The sequence below is a fragment of the Nyctereutes procyonoides genome, unplaced genomic scaffold (assembly GCF_905146905.1).
Source record: "Nyctereutes procyonoides isolate TBG_1078 unplaced genomic scaffold, NYPRO_anot_genome, whole genome shotgun sequence".
NCBI lineage: Eukaryota > Metazoa > Chordata > Mammalia > Carnivora > Canidae > Nyctereutes > Nyctereutes procyonoides.
The window spans coordinates 48,533,096-48,536,077 of NW_026575052.1; positions in this window are offsets into that span (position 1 = coordinate 48,533,096).

Sequence of the window (2,982 nt, forward strand, 5' to 3'; positions counted from 1 at the left end):
AGTGTTCAATAAATAATCCCTATCAGTCCAGACAATCTACCAGAACTTATTTTTATAGGTCCGTTTGGGCTGGCAGTGTTCTCTGTTCCACTTCCTATGTGTGAACGCCTCTCCCTCCAAACTAGACATTGAGCTCCTTACGGGGTGCCTCCTCTGGAGTTAGCCCAAGGATGAAGCCGACAGATGAAGCTCCATAAATATTAGGTTAATGACAGATGGCTACCCACTTAGCCCATTGTTAACCATGTGATGAAGGGCAAAGATAAATACTAGACACACTCAGCCATTCAGGAAGAGGCTGGTGAAATCTATGATCTCCCCTAAGCAGAGAGCACGATGAAGAGGCCCTGAGAAATAACGACACTCTTCCTTCCAAAGGCTCTCTCAGCTCTTTCCAAAAATGGAACAAACAAAGGATCTGGAAATGAAGCTTACTGCTCTCTCCCCGCCTCCCCCTCCCACCATCTCTTTTCTCTAGAATGAGAAAAATTCCAGGTAGAGGGCTCCACTGAGGAGGAAGAGCTCCCAGACCCACTGATGGGGCTTCTAGCCCACTTCTGAAGAGTTGAGGGATCACAAGAAAAAGCACAGGAAACAAAGGAAAAGAAAACCCTAACCCTCAGTCACATTCATGCTCCAGCTTTCTAAAGACCAAACAACTTCAACTCCTCACTCCGAAAATGAGTAATGAAAAGAAAAGAATTTAGCATTATCCCACCTTTCCAGGAGGAACTGTGTTTCAGGGTAATCAGTCCCAGACAAAGAAGGACTGATCTTTTTAAGTCCCCTCATGCTTATTTATTTTTATTTATTTATTTATCATGAAAGACACACACACACACACACACACACAGAGAGAGAGAGAGAGAGAGAGAGAGAGAGAGAGAGGCAGAGACACAGGCAGAGAGAGAAGCAGGCTCCATGTAGGGAGCCCGACATGGGACTGGATCCCAGGTCTCCAGGATCAGGCCCTGGGCTGCAGGCGGCGCTAAATCGCTGAGCCACCCAGGGACCCCCAGGAAGGAGAATTCTTTATAAATTCTAAACAAATGTAGAAGAAACCCAAATTAAAGAATCACCTCTTTGCAACCGCAATGAAGTAAGTGACTCAGGTAAGGAACTTCAATGGGTGCACTGGTTTTGGGGAAACTGGATATTCCACGTGGGACCAAAATATCACCTGACAAATTGTTTGCTGGCAGCAGCACAGGAAAGGAAAATGTAACTTGACACTGGCAGGATCAGGTAGGAAGCCCTATTCCCAGATGAACCTCGGCCCCAGGCACAGAGGGACCCACAATGGGACCATCAAACAAGATGAACTCTCTGATTTGGGGCCATAAAAGGTGTGCAGTGTCACCACACCTGAATCTAATCAAGTCCTAGGTCTAACTTCGGCTTACGGGACATGTAACTGATAGCGAAGAGGTTAAACAACCCAAGAAGGTGCATTTATAGGTAATCTACTTGGTTTCTTCTTCTTTTTTTTTTTAAGATTTTATTTATTTATTCATGAGAGACACACACACAGAGAGAGAGACAGAGACAGAGAGAGAAAGAGGCAGAGACACAGGCAGAGGGAGAAGCAGGCTCCATGCAGGGAGCCCGATGTGGGACTGGATCCCAGGTCTCCAGAATCATGCCCTGGGCTGAAAGCAGGTGCTAAACCGCTGAGCGACCCAGGGATCCTGGTTTCTTCAATAAGCCCATGTCATGAGGGTGAGGAAAGATGAAGAGGGAAGTTCTAAAATAGAAGTGTCTCAAAAGACTTAACAACCAGATACATATGGTATGTGGTCCTGATTTTAATAAACCAGCTATAAGAGACGTTGTTAGGATAAGTGAAGACATTTGAATATGGATTGATATTAGATGATATTAAGGAATTAACACAAATTTTTTAAGTTGTGATATACAATGTTGAGGTTATTTAGGAGTACACTGTGATTTCTTAGAGATGTATATGGAAATATTTAGGGTAATGTCATCATGTTTCTAATATACTTTAAAATACATCAGTAATGAGACCCCTGGGTGGCTCAGTGGTTGAGAGTCTGCCTTCAGCTCAGGCTCTGATCCTGGGATAGGGATCAAGTTCTGTATCATCTCCTTGCAGGGAGCCGGCTTCTCCCTCTGCCTATGTCTCTACCTCTCTCTCTCTCTGTGTGTGTGTGTCTCTCATGAATAAATAAATAAAAATCTTAAAAAAAAAAAACCCCACACATCAGTAAAAAAAGATCTGGCAATTATGACCAAATATTAATGATTGTTAAATTCTGATTCTTATATAACATACCTAGAATAGATGAGTTCATAATGATAGTAGGTACAAGGTTGGTTACCAGGGTGGGGGGAAGGGGAAATGGGGAGTTAGTGTTTAATGAGCACAAAGTTACAGTATGGGAGGATGAAAACATTCTGAAGGTGAAAGGTGTACACAACATTGGGAACGTACTTAATGCCACTGAACTGTACACTTAAAAATGGTTAAAATGGCTGATTTCATGTTTTGTGTATTTTCTCACAATAAAAAAAAAAAATTTGTCGGGCAGCCTGGGTGGCTCAGCAGTTTAGGGCCACCTTCAGTCCAGGGCATGATCCTGGAGACCCGGGATCGAGTCCCACATTGGGCTTCCTGCATGGAGCCTGCTTCTCCTTCTGCCTGTGTCTCTGCCTCTCTCTCTCTCTCTCTCTCTCTCTCTGTGTGTGTCTCTCATGAATAAATAAATAAAATATTTTTAAAAAAATTGTCGTGTGTGTTCATTTTACTACTACTTTTCTTTTGACCTTTTTATGATGAATAATTTTTTTACAAGACTAAATACTGGGGAGCCTGGGTGGCGCAGTCAGTTGAGCACCCAACCATTGATTTCAGCTTGTGCTGTGATCTAAGGGGCTTTAGGGATGGAGCCTCACCTCAGGCTCTATACTCGGTGGAGAGTCTGCTTGAGGATTTCTCTCCTTCTCCTTCTGTTCCTCCCC